Here is a 17,484-nt window from a genome sequence, read left to right on the forward strand (position 1 = left end):
GTCAGGGAGCCAGACAGCACCACTCCTGAGAAGTTCTTACAGGCCTCACCTCCTGCACCACTTCACTCCTGTCCTCTGGGACAGCATTTGGAATAGATTGCTCAAGGTGTTTCCCTAGTCTGGTGAGGTGGCTCTGTCAGTAAGGTGCCTGCCATGCAAGCACAGGGACCCGAGTTCAAATCCTCAGCACCCCCATGAAAAGCTGAGCTGAGCACTGAAGAAGCAGGGACAGGTAACTCACAGTGGAGCTCACTGGCCGGCCATCCTAGCCGAATCTATGATCTCCAGGGTAGACAAGACACCAGCCTCAAAAAGTAAGATGGAGCACGTGGTTGTAGAGGATACTTGATGCCAATCTCTGGCACTCGTGCACGCACGCACACACACACACACACACACACACACACACACACACACACACACTGTGTTCCAAGGTCTGTCATGCTCCTTGGTGGCGTGGCATGCCACACTTGGTATTCTACCACTGAGCTACATTCCGGTCTTTGGCAACAGCTTTGAAATGAAAACCAGCGTCAGCTGGCACCTGGCTTCAGACTGATAACACAGGTGTGCGCTGATACCACAGGTGTGCTCCATCAAGCTCAGCCACGTGGACCTCTTGTGCAAATGAATTGAACACCAAGGATCGGGTCACGGGAACCCTGCCTTAGAGCCTGTCCATCTCAGGCGCAGATAATTCTGGGCATGGTGGCTCCCGCCTGTAATTCTGACAGTTGGGAGATGGAGAACGAAGGATTAGGAATTAGATGTCGTTCCTGGATACGTGGTGAGTTCAAAGCCAGCCTGGGCTATGTGAGACCCCCCCCTTCAAACAACAAAACAAAGAAACCCACAAAAATCCAAGCAAATAAAAACCCCAGAAGTACAGGCTAAGACAACCTGGGATTGGTGGTAAGCATCTAAAGTGGGTGCTACGGTCTCAAACCATAGGGGTCACTTTCTGTAGGTGTCAGCTCAAACTTAAATCAGAGGACACCCAGCGGGTACTTCTGCTGAAGAGCAAGTTCCCTGCTGGTAGCCAAAAGCCCTCACGACTTTAAAAAGTTTTTAGATTTATTTACTTTATTATTGATGTGCGTGAGTGTTTTGCCTGTATGTATATATGTATACCGTATGTCTGCCTGGTGCCAGTGGAGAGCAGAAAAGGGCACTGGATTCCCTGGGACTGGAGTTACAGATGGTTGTGAGCCACCACGTAGGTGCTAAGAATCAGACCTGGGTCCTCTGCAAGAGCAACAAATACTCTTAACCTCTGAGGCGTCGCTCCACTCCACTACCCCACCTTTGAGATTACAGAAATTCTGTGCTGTGGGTGCACAGTGGGGGAAACTGAGTCAGCCCAGCTTTGTTATTTCTATAGTAGGGGAATCTCGTTTGCCAGACTTCAAAGCCTGAATGACTCCCCCCCCCCCCCAACACACCCAGGGCTACAGTTCAGCTTGGACCAAGCAGGTGTTTAGCCTCCAGCTGTGCAGATTCCAAAATCTGAAATCTGGGGCTCAGGCCTGTGTCTAGCCAAGGTGCTGCTTGAAGAAAGGGCTGTAGTCTCGACCTGGGGCTGCAGGGAGCTGAGACAGCCTCCTCCTCCAAGAAGCACTCCCCGCCCCGTCATCATCCATTCACTGCTACCCTCACCAGACTTCCTCCATTACAGAAAAGCTGCCCTCCTCTAGCCCCTTTCCAACAGCTTCTGGGACATCCTCTGTGCTCTCAGCAGCACTTAAGGTAACAGTACCATTTTCTTTCTCTTTTCTTTTCTTTCTTTTTTTTTTTTTTAAGTATAATTTATTTTTATTTTATCTTCATGCACCCTAACCATTGAACCATCCTTCCAGCTTCCTCTTTTATGCTTAAACTTAATTTTAGAATTTTTATGTGTGTGTGTGTGGGGGGATGTTTCGCATGCATGAATGTCTGTGCGTCACACGTGCGCCTGGTGCCCGCAGACACCCGAAGAGGGCATCACATCCCCTAGAGTTACAGATGATGATGAGCTTCCATGTGGGTACCAAGACTTGAATTCGGGTCCTCTGGCAGAGCAGCCAGACTCATAGCTGCCGAGCCATCTCTTCATCCCGAACAGCACTGTTTTGTGAGAGAATGGGAGAGAGGAGAGACTAGGATTCATACCACAAAGCCAGGTACGGGTGGTCCCTCAGCAGCGCCTTCTGGCACCGAGTCCCCTCCTTACTGCCGCAGCAGGGGGGGACAGCGGAGGGGTCACCTGTGCAGGGTCTCAGAATGGAGTACCGTCTCGGGGGCAAACACAGGAAGGGGCAGTGCTGACAGCGAGTCTAAGGCTGTGTGGGTGCCAGAGGCAGGGGGCTGTGGAGATCTCCCTCGGATGCTGTGCCCCAGCCTGGCCAGGAGAGGGTCCGTGTTCGGTCCTGAGGGTTCCTCCTCCTCCTCATGGCACTGGCCTATTGTGCTTCTGTTCAGTGTCCCCATCCTTGTCCCCTACATTTGCCCAGAAGGCCTCTCGGATCAGGTAGACCCATGCTGCAATTCCAGCTGTGCTGGACTCCCTGGGGCCCACTTCCCACTCCAAATTCCCAAATAGAGTTTCGGCAGCATTTCTGCTGTCTCCAGTTGGGAGTGGCCTTAGCCTGGGGCACCACGGAGGATGAGAAGATGAGAGAGGCTTCCACCAAGGGTTAGAGAAACGGAACGTAAAGAAGGAAAGTAGAGCCCCGTATGGTGACACACTGAAGTAGCCACAGTGCTCAAGAGGTAGAAGCAGGAGTTCAAGGCCATTCTCTGCTATAGAATTTCAGGCTAGCCTGGGCTAGCCAACAACGGAGAATGAGAGCAGAGATCAAGTCACCCAGGGGCCAGGGTTACTCTGTATCCTGCAAAGCTGCAGAGGCCCGGCTACAGCACCTTGTGACAAAGATAAGTCACCAGGATCCGGCTAAGGGACATTCCAAGCCAGCAGAACAGTGGCCATGGCAGGGCCTTGGCAAAGATGGACACAGAGAAGGGCTTTGTGTGGTTCTTTTCCTCGTTGTCAGATGGAGCCCTGGATGTGGTAGGTTCTCTTAACAAGGGTCTCTCGGCCTCAGATGTCTCGGGATCAGGTTGAGACAAGCGTGAGCTTTGTGGGGTGGGAGCAGAGTCGTGAGGCCTATGTCCAGGTTTTCAGAGAGTGCACATTTGCCCAAAGGCATTCAAAGCTAGTGACTTTTAAAAACATCACGCCAGCCTGTATCACTTAGGGCCTCAGCAGGAAACAGATGGTGAGGTCTAATTAGGAGAATTTGGGCAGAATTTATTTCAAAACATTTCAACAAAGCAGGACGTCGGAGTTGCGGTGGGGGAATGCAAGATCCTGAGACTAACAGTAAGCACTTACTTAGAGCCCCAGGGCAGAAGAAAACAGGGTGTCCAGACTCTGAAAGGGCAATGCAAGCAGAGTTCACCTGCCTTCAAGTCGCTGGGGAATGAACATTTCACAATCTCCCTTCCCTCCCTATTACTTCCTGCTGAACTCTCCATGATTAAATCTCAAATCTCACAGGAAGCTGGAGGGCAGCGGACTGTGTCTGTGGACCAATAAATGGAACAAGAAATAAACTCGGTGTGTGTGTTTGTGTGTGCGTTCATTTGTATGGGGGAGTGGAGTATGTGTGTGTGTGTGTGTGTGTGTGTGTGTTTCTATGGAGAGAGGTGTATGTGTACCTGTGTGCATTTGTGTGTTGTTTCTTGTAGGCTGCATGTGCACAGAGGCCAAAAGACATCAGGCATCATTCTCTACCACTGTCTACCTTGTTTCTCTGAGGCATGATCTCTCCATGAACCTGGCGTGCACCTATTTTCACTAAGCTGGGAGCCAACAAGCTCCACCCACTCTTCTAACTCCACCTCCCTTAGAGCGAGGGTTACTGACCCTCGCAGGGGCACACCCAGTGTTGACAGTGGGTGCTGAGATCCAGTCCTCCGGCTTTGCTCTTAACAGCTGAGCCGCCTCTTTAGCCCCAGGAAATGGATTTCTATTCCATTTAAACCACTGTTTCTTTTCAGGCCTTGTAGCGATAAGCTAGCCCATAGCCTAAGCCAAAGACTCACGCAGGGAAACACCTGCCAAGAAGCTGCAGTGGTCATGAGTTTGTGTGTTTCTGGCAGCACTGACCTAGCTGGGTGAGACATAGAAAGCAGATCTGGCAGAACTGGAGAAGGTAGAGAGTTTCCAAAGGGGAAATGTCAGCTGGGCTTTCTTACAGCTCACGGGTCAAGCAGATACTGGGTAGTGGGGAACGAAGGGTTTGATCCCCTAACGAAGGTACTCAATCTATCAGGTGCACTTACGCCCAGCAGAAAACCCATTGCTTATGCGCTCAACAGAGCAACTTTTTTTTTTTTTAAAGTACTGACACTTGGAGCCAGTCTTGTCAGCTCACGTCTGTAACCCTAGCATTTGGGAGGAGGTGGTGAGTTCAAGGCTAGCCTGAACTGAGAGATCTTCTCAATAAAACAAGCCAATTAAATAAACAACACTGGATACTTAGAAATAAAGGAAGCAAAAAAAAAAAAAAAAAAAAACAGATTATTAACATGGAGCCAAGGATATAGTTCAGAGGCAGAATGATTGTTTAGCATTGCTTAGCATGTTCCAGTGTTCCAGGCTCTGGGTTCAATGCCGAGGACTGCAAACAAAATAAAGGAGCATTAAAAATAAAGAATCAATACCATTTGGTGACATTTTCCAATCCCAATATAATAAAATTTGAAATCAGCACTGAAATGTTGGCTAAAGAAAATTCAATATGTTTGGTAACTTACAAACTCATTTCTAAATAATGCATGGGGAAAAGAGGATATTATAATGGAAACTGCAAGATATTTAAAATGGAACAACAATAAGCTAAAGTGGAACTTGGAGGAAAAATTATAGCCTTCACCGTGTTTATTAAAAACGCAAAGAATTGGCAACAAATGAATTAAGCTACCAATTGGAGACACTGGGAAGAGACAATCAGAGAAACCCAAAGAGAGTAAAAGGGAGGAAATAATAAAGAGAAAACAGAAAGTGGTGATAGAGGAAACAGCAAAAAGCTGAACCTATTCTTTTAAAAAGCCTTAATAAAATAAGCAAATTGCGAGTGCGGAAGGCAGGCTGTTGGGAACCGAAAGAAGCAGATGACTAGGGATGTGACCAATGTTAAAAAAAAAAAAAATCACTAGAATACATTCTGGGGACCTGAGTCCCTGACAAAACACCAGATTAAGAGAACAGAAAATTCCAGGAACTACACTCAGAAGGAGATGGAGAGCAAAGCATTACTAAGCTTGGGAGAGTAGAGCAAGTTTGGATTTGGGGTGGAAAAAAAGGGAGAGGGGGGGCTGGAGAGATGGCTCAGCAGTTAAGAGCACTATCTGCTCTTCCAGAGGTCCTGAGTTCAATTCCCAGCACCCACATGGTGGCTGACAACCACCTCAATGGGATCTGATGTTCTCTTCTGTCATGTAGGCACACATGCAAATAGAGTGCTCAAATGTATAAATAAATCTTAAAAAAAAAAAGGCTGGGTGGTTTTTTGTTGCTTGTTTTGTTGTTGTTGTTGTTGTTTCAAAGATTTATTTATTACTTATACAGTATTCTGTATTCTGTCTGCCAGAAGAGGGCACCAGATCTCATATGCAGATGATTATGAACTACCATGTAGTTGCTGGGAATTGAACTCGGGACCTCTGGAAGAACAGCCAGTGCTCCTATCCTCTGAGCCCTCTCTCCAGCCCCTAAAGGCTGGCTTGAAGGAGAACAGTAATTCCAGCCAGTGGGAGGCTGGAACAGGAAGATCTTGAGTTAACGGAGGCAGCCTGAGCTACTTAGTGAGACTGAATCAACCAAACAAGACCGTGTGTTGTCACCTTCCTGTAACATCACCTTACTCCAGGGGCTGAAGTGGGAGGGTTGTCAGCCAAGGCTAGCCTCACTCGGGGCCCTGTCTCAAAATAACGATCAAAACGAGAGGGCTGGGGTAGTTCAACGGTAGGACGCTTGCCCAGCTTTTGCCAGACCCTGAGTTCAGTCACCAGTACAGCATAAACAAAGCCAATTAAAATCTGGGAAACAATAAAACAAGAGGCAGGAAACCATGGTCAGAGTTCAAAGCCTTCCTACAGCTACTCTAGATGTGGACCCACACTTTAAAGAAGGGACCTAACGATGACCAATGGCGGGATGGGATAGTCTAAACCCTCAGAGGGGTGAGAGAGGAAGTGAAGAAAATCGAGTCGGAAACGAGCCAGGCAAGAGCAAGGGAGAACTTGGTGTTGCCGCTGGCTCTCCTCTCAGAATTAGCTGGCTGGACCTCGGCATTTGTTCTGTCCCACAAACACAGCAGGTGTGAGGGGAGAGCCGCCACTTCTGGGTGGGAATGGATTTTCTGGGCTCCATTCCTAGAAGCCTCCCATGTCTGGCTTAACGGTGCAGCCCACTTAAAGTTTTTTTTTTTTTTTTATAACTATTTCAGTTGTTGAGACAGGGTCTCACGTAGCCCAGGCCGGTCTAGAGTTTGCTGTGCAGCTGTGGCTGGCTCTGAACTTCCAAAAATCTCCTGCATCCATTGCCTGAGTGATGAGATTTCAAATATGTGCCAACCTACCTGATAGTGGCTTCAAGTCCTTCTTGAGCAGCTTCTCTTCTCAGTATTGGGGGCTGAGCCAGGGACCCCTGCCTGCTAAAGCATTCTACTGCTGAGCCACATCCCTAACCCTTCTATTTATTTTCTGAGACAGGATTTCTCTGTGTAGCCCTGGGTATCCTAGAACTTGCCCAGTGGAACCGGCTGGCCTTGAAATCAGACATCTGACTGCCTCTGCCTCCTTATTTATCATCATTTTATGATATGGGTGTTCTGTTGTACCACATGCATGCCTGGTGCCCTCAAAGACCAGAGGACGGCATCAGATTCCCCCAGGACTGAAGTTACAGTCAGCTGTGGGTCATATTGTAAGTGCTGGGAATCAAACCCAGGTCCTGTGGAAGAGCAGATGGTGCCTTTTTTGTTTGTTTGTTTATTTTGGTTTGGTTTTTCCAGACAGAGTTTCTCTGTATACCCATGGCTGCCCTGGAACTTGCTCTGTACACCAGGTTGGCCTCAACTCAGAGATCCACCTGCCTCTGCCTCCCCATCGCTGGGTGCCACCGCTCTCTGGCCGCCCATCGTTTTCTAAGCAGGTCATCTGATTGATAAATTGTGATAGTGATGTACTTGAGACAGAGTCTCAGGTGTCCCAGGCTGATTGCTGGCTTTGTAGACAAAAATGGCCTTGAACTTCTGGCTCTCTTGGCCCTAGCCCTATGCTGGAATTCCAGGTGTGTGCTACCATACCTGGTTTTATATGATAATTGGGGGTGGGGGTCCAAGTCAGGGCTTTATACTAGGTGCACACTCCACCGACTAAGCCATACACTCAGATGCCTAATTTTAATCAAATTTTTCTTCCCAAATGTTTTTTTTTTTCCTCCAAAATTGTTCTATGGAAGAGAAGAGAGTTCTTCTGTTGATGTCGTAGCTCAAAGTGACATTTTCTGATGTTAAAATGCCTTGAATCCCTGGAAGAAGCCAAACTTGGTAATTACGCATTTTTAATCGTGTGGGATATTTGCGTCTATATTCATCCTTGAAACTGACTTCCATGTGCCCTTTTGGTCCCGCATGGTCATCGTCTGGGTCAGGCATCAAGGATGTGCTCGCCACATAAAACACAGCAGGCACTTTCCCCCTCTTTTTCTTTCATTTGAGGCAATTTGTGTAAGATACGGACTCCGCTGAATATGTACCTGAGTCCATGGTATTCGGTTGTCATAGCTACGTGCAATTCCCCCAAAACCTTTCCTTTCTGATGACAAGATTTGCCACCAGGTCAAGTTCTCAGTGTCCCTCTGCACGGTCTGTGGGAGGACTCTTTCCCAGGAGGCTCTCAGCTCCTAAAATCACTTCCCTAAGACAGGCCAGTGCACCAGACAAGCAGTGGGTGGGAGAGGGTGGACTGTAGCTGCCTATGGGAGGGAGCCTCAGGTCAGGCTGCTGTGAGGCTCTCCCTCAGTGTTCTCTCTCTGACTGTCAGCCAGGCCTCCTGCTTTAGAACAGTGATAACAAAAGGGACATTTTGTCTTCTGTCATTACTCATTCACTTTGTTTTCCAGTGTGTCAGAATCTGGGCAAGGAGAAGGGCTATTTAAAGGAGATCCTCTGTGGAGCTTCAAGCAGCAGGCGTGGAGAGAATCTGATGCTTAGGTAACTGATCAGGAGGTGATCTACACAGCAAACCACCAGAGATGGTCCCTCCCAAGAATGACATAAGGGTAGCATTTAGTGGAAGATGAATGGATTCTATTACTCAGAGCGTTATATTATTATTTCAGAGTGGGTTAGAAGATATAGCTAGAGGGTCACGGGTATAGCTTAGTTGGTAAAGTGCTCATCCAGTATGCAGGAAGAACTGAGCCCTAGCACTCCATATAGCAAGTGTGATGGCCCACACCTCTAATCTCAGTGGAGTTAGGAGGATCAGAAGTTCAAGGTCATTCTCACATGCAAAGGGAATTTAAGTCCAATCTGGGGTACATGACAATTTATGTCAAAAAAAAAAAAAAAAGGGAGGGTTGGGGAGGACTGGAGGGATGGCCCAGCATTGAAGAGCATTTGTCTCTTCCAGAGGACCCTGTTTCCGTTCCCAGCACCTTCATGGTGCCTCACAACCATCTGTAACTCCAGATCTAGTAGATATGACCTCATCTTCTGGTCTTTGTAGTCACTGAAGTCTTGTGGAACATAGACATATCTGCAGGCAAGATATCCATACACATAAAACTACATACATATATACATGCTGGGGAGATGGGAGATGGCTCGGTTGGTAAGGTTCTTGGCACACAAACATGAGGATCTGAGTTTGGATTCCCATCACCCATGTAAAAAAACAGACCCAGCAGTATAAGCTTGTAGTTCCCACACTGGGAGTATTGTCGGAGCTTCCTGTCAGCTGATCTAGCTGGAGAGATGAATACCCTGCCTCAAATACTAAGATGGAAGGCAATAGGAAAAAATAGCCACCTCTACACACACCCATACATTTGTGTATACATATGAACACACACACACACACACACACACACACACGGAAGAGAGAGAACATAGCTACAATCAAGTATTCTGATAAACACACTTGCAACCTAGACCTTGAGAGGTGGAGCCAAGAAGACCAGGAGTTCGGTCATTCTCAGGTAAATAGCTGGCCTAGGCTGTATGAGATAGTCTCAGAAAAGCAAGCAAGCAAGCAGGAGAGCTACAAAGAGGGTAGCTTTGGTATACCATCAAGTGTCCAAAAGTATAGATTATAGGACTGAAACAGTCACTTTAAAGAAAAGTAATAATGAGAAGTTATAATTGAGGAGTAAGAAGATGTGGCCAGTGTTGCGACGTGGTAAGAAAATAAGAAAATTCTGGGGGCTGATGATGTGGTTCAGAGAGTAAAGGTGCTTGTTGCCAAGCCTAAAGACCCGAGTTCAATCCCTAGGATCCACACATCGGAAAGGGAGACCTGACTCCCAAAAGCTGTCCTCTGCTCACATGCCCCCTGTGGCAAAGGGCATGTGCACACATAATATCCATGCACAGGCACACACACTGTAGAGAAACAAATAAATGCAATGCAAACATTTTTTAAAGAGAAAAGTTGGAAAATTGTTTGCTAAAGGCCTGAGAAGTCAACAGGGGCCTTCACCCTCCCCCTGTCAGAAACACAAGAGTACAAACACACATACAGAGGCAGAGACATGTTTTAAGATGAGACACACACACCCTCAGTGGTTTTTCTCATGAGGGTGTTCCTGGTGTGAGTGCTGGTATCTACAGTGAGTTCTTCTTCACCTTGACCCATGTGGTAACCTGGGCTCTTGCCTATGTGCTCTGTGCTAGCTGGTGCCCTGTGTCCCAGCTAGGCATCCTCCCCACTTGGGCAGCTAAGGGTGCATGACATTAGCTCACAGGCTGAGATTCAGGCGGCCTTCCTTCCACGCACTTCTTTTTAACGGTTATTTGAAGATGCACCTAGCCAAACATACCATCCAAGAATGAGAGGCTTTTCAGGTTTCTAAAGCACTGGAATTGATCCAGGGGACCCGAGAGCTAGCCACCAGAATTAGAACGGGAAGTCTGGGGATCCAGAGAAGAAGGTCTTCAAGACAGAAGTGGGCTTCATGCGACAAGCACTGTAATTAAGATGCGGGAAAGTCAGAGTGACTCGATTTAAAAGGCAAATGTTGCCTCTCTGAAGAAGAAAAGAGAACTACAATTAGGAACTCTGAGGGAGCAAGAAGCTGTGCAAGGAAGTCATGGTGCAAGTATGAAAGGAATTAACAACTAGAGTGTTGAAAGGAATGTGGGAGAGCACACTTGAACTCAGTGCCTCGAGAGCGTGTTTCCTTAAGTGGCACTTACACGGTAAAAATCACAGCTCCTTGTCCATGGCCCCGACCATGCTCCTCGGCTCCATAGAGGACCGTGTTTATGCAGTTGTCTTCCTCAAATGCTTTATTGATTTTCAATATTTGAAATTCAAAGATAGATGTTTTAATTATGGAGACAGAACCGGATGCAAACACAGTTAACAGGGGCGTGAAGGGGGAGAGCAGGAAGGAGTGATGAACGAGGCTTCCTTTTGCATTCTAGGGAACCCAGAAACTGCACAAAACTGATGGCGCTGAGGACATGCTGTGGCGGGAGAACACTGGGCTAGCGTCTGAGGGGCGCTAGCTGGGCTCCACGTCCAGCAACACAACGGAGCAAAAACAACACTAATGTCATCAGAAAGAAGAGTGGGGAAAATGAGTATGTGACCAAACTTGGGAGGAAGTCACCGCTGAGGAGGTTGTCACCATGCTGGGCGCTGTAGGACTTCAGCGGCCACCTCCTGTCTCCCTTGTGTCATAGAACAACTTAAGTTGCAGTTGTGCATCATCAGCTGAAACGTCTCTCTGGAGAAACACATTTCTGCACATTTCCCAGCATCCCTTACGGCTACATCCATTCAGGTAATCAAATCCAAGTTACCAGGATCTATGCAGAAATGACACTTCTTTTCATTATTTTCAATATGGATGTGACAAGCCTTCCCTGGCTCAGGCTTTGTCTTGTCATACATTACAGTGAACAACACACACACTCACAGGCGCACACAGGTACTGACTGCACGTTAGGCACTTTCCTGTGGGCTTTGCACACTTTAACTCGCCTAACCTACCGATGTCTGTTCTTTCCCTGTGGCTGGTAAAACAAAGGGCTACAGGCTTACGGCTTAAGAGTGCATTTATTTATTGTGTATGTATGTGGGCACCTGTGTGGGTCCTGAGAGTTGATGTCAGGCTGTCAGGTTGATGGCAAGTGCCTTTGCCCACCAAGCCATCTAGTGGGTCTGTGCAGTGGTTTAAAACGGGCCTGCCTGGAGGGCAGATGTCTAAAAACAATGTTAGCTGGGAATGCTTCCTTGTTCAGACTTGGGGGAAATCACCTGCCTTCTCCAGCTCACAGTGCTTTCCCTGGGTTCTCCACACCCATCAGCAAAGCCTGACTGTTCTGACTTCCAGCCTTCATCTTGTAAGGACCCTTGTGATTACATTAGGCTCAGCAGGGCATTCCAGCATATCACCCATCTCATGATTCATTCTCTCCCTCCCTCTCTTCCTCTCTCTTCCTCTTTCTCTCTCTGCCTCCTTCCCTCCCCCTCTGCTGGGCATGGTAGTCACACCTTTAATTGCAACACTCTTGAGAAGCAGAGGCAGAGATATCTTTGTGAATTCCAGCCTGGTCTAGGAATGGAAACCTTGTCTCAAATAAAACCAAAGACTTATTTGAAACTGGGTCTCATGGAGTGTAGGTTGCCCTTGAACTTGCTATGTAGTTGAGGATGACTTTGAACTTCTTATCCTCCAGCCTCTGCCTCCCAAGTGCTGGCATTTCAGGTATGTGTCACTATGCCCAATTTATGCAGCAGTCCTGGGGCTCAAACCAAGGGCTTCTGTGCACCAAGCAACCCTTTACCAGAGGGGTTACATCCCTACCCTTTCAAAAATCTTAACCATTTCTGCAAACTCCATTTGCTATAGATTCTGAAAACCAGGATGTGGACACCCTGGGGGGCTAGGGACATTATTCTTTCCACCACAATTCGGTACAGCATCGTTCCCATTTAAAGACGATGAAACCCAACTAGCCTCCCAGAGTCACATAGCAGGAAAGAAGCTGATCCTTGATTTCAATCCAGTGTGGCTCGTCTCCCTGCACACAAGCCAGACTCCCCTCTATCCTGGCTGAGTGCTGGTGTCCTGGTAACGGCAGAGCTGCCTTGCCGTCCCTGCGTGTCCTACAGAGAGAGGACTGTCATCTTTCTACACCAGTGCCATCTGTTACGAGAGCTGTATTCAAATGCAAGTCTCCGCAGCTACTCTAGGCAATTAAAAAGGATCTTACTTCATTTTCTTCCGAATGGTTTGTTTTAAAGGAGGAGCGTGTGTTCTTCATTCATTTCAGATGTCCTGAAGTCGTAGGGGTAAGGCTGGCGGTCTGTCCTCATCAAACCCTGCTGAAGCCCTGCATGGATTGTACTTGCCTCTAGGATGGACTGAGCCCAGAGTCCTCAGCCCATGCTAAAGGCCAGGTCCTAACCCGTCTTCTCTCCTAACCCATCTGCCCTCCGATGTCTCTGTGTTTCTGTCTCTCTCTTTCTTTTCTTTTTTTTTTTTTAAGATTTATTTCTTTATTACGTATACAGTGTTATACCTACAGGTCAGAAGAGGGCACCAGATGTCATTATAGATGGTTGTGAGCCACCATGTGGTTGCTGGGAATTGAACTCAGGACCTCTGGAAGAGCATCCAGTGCTCTTAACCTCTGAGCCATCTCTCCAGCCCTGTTTCTCTCTTTCTAAGTTTCTCTATGCAGCCTTGGCTGGCCTGGAACTCCCAGTGTACAACAGACTGTCCATGAACTCACAGAGATCTCTCTGCCTCTGCCTCCTGAGTCCTGGGACTAAGGATTGATTCATTTTTCTATTGCTCATAGTTCCTTTTGGGGACACCTTAGGGCCAAACAAAATGCTAGTTTGCTAGCTCTCCAACCAGCCTTGCTCCTCCCCTCTGCTCATGCTGTCCCCCGTGGCCTGGATCACCTTCCCCTCTCCCTTTCTCACTCTTGCCCATCACTTCTGTCTTAGTTGCTTCTCTATTGCCATGACAAAACACCGACACAACTTATAAAAAAAGAGTTTATTGGGTGCTTAAATTTCAGAGGGTGAGTCCATGACTGTGGTGGCAGGAAGCACGGCAGCAGGCGGCGAGGCATGGCGCTGGAGCCCCTAAGAGCTCACATCTAGAGACAACCACCGTGAGGCAGAGACGCTGGGAATGAATGCAACTGATGGTTGATTCCTCAAAGCCCCACCCCCACCCCACCCCGGTGACACACTTACTTCCTCCAACAAGGCCACGCCTCCTAACCCTTCCTCAACAGTCCCACCTCCTGTGGACCAAACATTCAAATATATGAGCCATCCTCGTTCAGACCACTACCAACGCCTCACCCAAAAATCATCTGCGGACTCCTGTTCAATCTTCAAGACCCAGCCCAAGTTGCTTCTAGAATTTTTAAAATATTTATTTATTTATTTATTTTATTATACAGTGTTCTGCCTGTGTGTACACCTGCACGCCAGAAGAGGGCACCAGATCTCATTCTAGATGGTTGTGAGCCACCACGTGGTTGCTGGGAACTGAACTTAGGACCTCTGGAAGAGCAGGCAGTGCTCTTAACCTCTGAGCCATCTCTCCAGCCCAAGGTCTGGAATACTTTTTTCTTTAGATTTTCTTTCTTTCCTGTTTAAGATTTTTCTCAACTGTCTGGTAACTCAGGTCATGGTGAGACAATCACCCTAACCCCTGCCCACTCCCTACCTGTTCTGACCTCCCCCAGACCACCGCAGAAAAACGGGCCACTTCTTGTTTTTGCTCCTTCTGTTTTTCTGCGTCAAAGTAGCCACACCCATACACTTTCACAATGACTATTGCTCACTAACTGTGCTGGCTAGTTTTATGTCAATGAGACACAAGCTGTAGTCATCTGAGAGGAGGGAACCTCAGTTGAGAAAATTCCTCCAGAGTAGGGCGCTGTAAACAGGCCTGTAGAGCATTTTCTTTTCTTTTTTTAAAGATTTATTTATTTATTACTTATGCAATGTGTGTTAGCATGTACACCTGCACGCCAGAAGAGGGAACAGATTTCATGTTTAGATGGTTGTGAGCCACCATGTGGTTGCTGGGAATTGAACTCAGGACCTTTGGGAAGAGCAATCAGTGCTCTTATCCTCTGAGCCATCTCTCCAGCCCCCGAGCATTTTCTTAATTAGTGATCCGTGGGGACCGGCCGAGGCCACTGAGGGTGGCGACACCCCTGCTCTGGTGGTTCTGGGTTCTATAAGAAAGCGGGCTGTAAGCAGCACTCCTCCGTGACTTCCGCCATCAACTCCAGCCTCCAGGTTCCTGCTCAGTTTGAGCCCCTGCCTTGGCTTCCCTCAGTGGACTGTGACTTAGGAGATGTGATCCAAAGAAACCCTTTGCTCCCCAAGTCCCTTTTGGTCATAGTGTTTCATCACAGCAATGGTAACCCCAAGATATTAATATTAGTCATTCAGTGACTTGGAGCTCTCGAGGGCCCCTGAGCGCTAACATGTGCTCAAAAATATAAGCAATACCAAACCTCAAGTTAAGCATAAGCCTGTCTGACAGCGCAAATTCTTCCCCCATGACTGCTGCGATTTTAAAACGTAGAACTAATGTTGGAATGTTATGCACCCAAGGGTGTCAATCTTTACCTTGCCGAATCCCAGCCCTGCTTTTCTGTACACCTGTCTCGCCTCAGCAGGTCCTCCCATGAGCCTCCCCACGGAAAAGGCAACTGTTGTTTGATCTTAACCAGAAGCATGAGAGAGAGAGAGAGAGAGAGCCCAACCTTCAAGCAGATTATCGCAAATGTATTCGCTTAATGCAATGTAAGCTTGTCTTCTCCAGTGCTGAGGGCCCACATCCAACTGATTTCTTGAGGGGAAAGACCAAGGGATAGGCAGGGCTTCAGTGTTACTACAGGCCCTGGGGAGTGACCCCCTCACAGGCGCACAGGCTGCAGGCTGGCCTTGGTGTGCAGCTTGGCTGCTTCCCATGCCGGTTTCACTCAGCCTGGGCCCCCTTCCTCCCAAGCACGCCTGTCTGAGGCTCCTGACTCCCTCTTAGAAGCCACCTGGGTATTCAGCATACCCCTCACCCCCACACATCTAATGATGCAGTCACGTCTGCACAGTTTTCTGGGCTGCGGGACTCAGTGTCTGGTTCCAGGGACTGTTGCGATTTGGGTTTTGTTTTGTTTGTTTTTGAAGGGCTGGTGTAGAACCACAGGGCTTTGTGCATGCCAAGCAAGTGCTCCACCACCGAGCCATATCTTCAGACTGCAAACCTCAAATTTGACTACCTTAACCCTAAATCCCCTCTTGTTCACTGTTAGGGATAGCACCCAAGGCCTTGTGCATGCTCACAACTGTTCAACCACTGAGCTCTACGTCAGACAGAGTTCTAGGGAGCTGGAAGTTCAGGAGCACCTATCAGGGAGCACTGAGCTGCCAGCTAAGCCATGCCTTTCTGGCCCCAGAGCCTGTGTGCCCCTCAATAACCAAGCTCTTGACCAAGTCCAGGGGTGAGTTTTCTGCTTGGACTCACATTGTGGGTCCTGAACTCATTCCACCGGAGTCTGCCTCCATACAATAACCCCCATGCACCTGACTATGCCCAACCACCTCCATGTAAGGGGCTCCCCACCCTAAGCTGCAGGGCCCGATCTGCTGTTGCATGACCCTAGGGGTTTGTTGAGTGAGTAGCTGGGCGAGGAAGCCCCTTCTCCTGCTCCACCCCAAGTCTCTGAGGGTCCTGATTCTAGACATTGCATCCCTCCTTTCCTGGTCTGCTTTGGTCCCTCTAAGTCTCCAGGCCTGAAATACAGAGCTCTTCCTCCAAGGGATGAGGATATCTTGTGTAGATGCTGAGGAAGTGAGGTACCTGGGTTATCACCCCAGGGCACAAACTCTTGGTTGGCTCTTCCCAGAAGTCATTGCCATTGAACCCAGGGAGCAAAAACCTCACAGCTACCTCAGTGACTTCCCTAGTCCCCATCTTTGGAACCCCTTTCCTGGAGCACGACAGAGCCCAGCACCGCAATCTACCCTGTTTCCCGACTTAGGGCCTCTGAACAATATCCCTGCTACCTGGGCATAGCTGCCCACCCACAGCCAGGCCCGAGGCATCCACAAATTGCAAAGCCAATTACTGTTCAATTGCTCTAGCCCTTGCCAGACAGAGGTTACTGTAAGTCGCAAGGGAATTGGGAGGGAGGGAGGGTGAGCCAGCACCTGAGGACAGTGCCTGGGCTGACACTTGAAGATGGATGTGACAGGGACCTGTGGCTTGGAGGCTCAGGATTAGATCAACAAGGCTGGGGCTGGCTGGTTCCAGGAAAAAGGTCATGTGGACACGGTTTGACAGACAGCTCGGGCAAAGCCAAAGGCTTCTGGCTGGCATTCCCTGAGCAGAGGGAGCAGGGCTGGTGGGCACAGTCCACAGTCCAGAGATGGAAAACCTGAAGTCCTCGGTGTCCCCCCCCCCCCCCGGGCAGGGACATTTTGCCAGGAGCTCCCAGAAGCCAGTGTCATCGTGCCCAAGAACTAAACAACTGCACTTCCGGAGGGTCTTTCAGAGCATGCGCTCTAAGCAGCCAATCAAGTCTGTTAATCTAGGCCCATGGTCAGCTACCCATAGCTGAACTGGGGTGCCCAACTCAGGACCAGACAGCCTCGTGGTCCCTTATGACTCTCGTCTTAGAAAGTAGCCATCTCTGGGGTTCACAGGAATTAAGGGGGGAGAAATGCACAACTGGAGATTCCTGATCAGCCGGGCTGGGGCCGGCGCTAAGATACTGCATGTTTTCAGTGGTTTAAGGGACTAGCCAGCCAGTCCTTCTCCCCACATGAACAAACGCGCGCACACACACACACACACACACACACACACACACACACACACTCCACTCTTCAGTGTACACTGACTGTGGAGGCTCTTCGCTCACTCCAGCCCAGGGGGCCTGCAGCGCACAGCTCCGAGCTGTAGAGTCAGTCCAGAGCCTGGGCTGCCCACCGCCCACGCAGGGATCTATCTCTCCGCATCCCCGGCTGCACCTTGCCTGCAGCAGCTGTTTTTTTGTTTTTTTTTTTTTTACTTGAGCGTCCTTGCACGATCTGCCTCCCATCCCTCCACATGCTGTAGCCTCCTCTGGGACCCCGACGTGGCAAATGGTCGCAGCTCCAGATTGGTGGGGGGGGGGGGATGCAGACGGGTGAGTCATCACCACGGGAGCAGACTACCGA

The sequence above is a fragment of the Meriones unguiculatus genome, chromosome 3, assembly GCF_030254825.1.
Source record: "Meriones unguiculatus strain TT.TT164.6M chromosome 3, Bangor_MerUng_6.1, whole genome shotgun sequence".
NCBI lineage: Eukaryota > Metazoa > Chordata > Mammalia > Rodentia > Muridae > Meriones > Meriones unguiculatus.